The following is a 546-nucleotide window of genomic DNA, read 5'->3' as shown; positions in this document are numbered from 1 at the left end:
TGCTGCTGCTGCTGCTGTTGCTGCTGCTGCTGCTGCTGCTGCTGCTGCTGCTGCTGCTGCTGCAGGTGAAAAGAAAAGCAAATGTGCGGAAGCTGCCGGCGGTGGAGACGTTGGGCTGCTGCTCTGTTATTTGCTCTGATAAGACAGGTAAAGTTTTTTATTTTTTTTTTTTATTTTTTTATTTTTTTATTTTTTTATTTTTTTATTCTTTATTTTTTTTTTATTTTTTCTTTTTCTTTATTTTTTTTGTTTTTATTTTCTTTATCCCTTTTTTTTTGTTTTCTTTTTTTATTTTAGTTTTATATATTTGTTTTTTTTTTTTATTTATCTTCTTTTTCGTTTCTTTTTTCTTTTTTATCTTTCTCTTCTTTTTCATTTCTTTTTTCTTTCTTTTTTATTTTTTTTTTCTCTATTCTTCTTTTTGTGTTTCTTTTTTTTTCTTTTTTATTTTATTTTCCTCTTTCTTTTTAGTATAACAAAAACATAATAAACCAACTACACACATATATTTATATATATTTTTAAATATATTTATATTTATATTTA

This window comes from Eimeria mitis, genomic scaffold (genome assembly GCF_000499745.2).
Source record: "Eimeria mitis Houghton genomic scaffold, Emh_scaff1389, whole genome shotgun sequence".
Lineage (NCBI taxonomy): Eukaryota > Apicomplexa > Conoidasida > Eucoccidiorida > Eimeriidae > Eimeria > Eimeria mitis.
The sequence above is the reverse complement of the archived record's forward strand: the minus strand, read 5'-3'. Positions refer to the sequence as shown.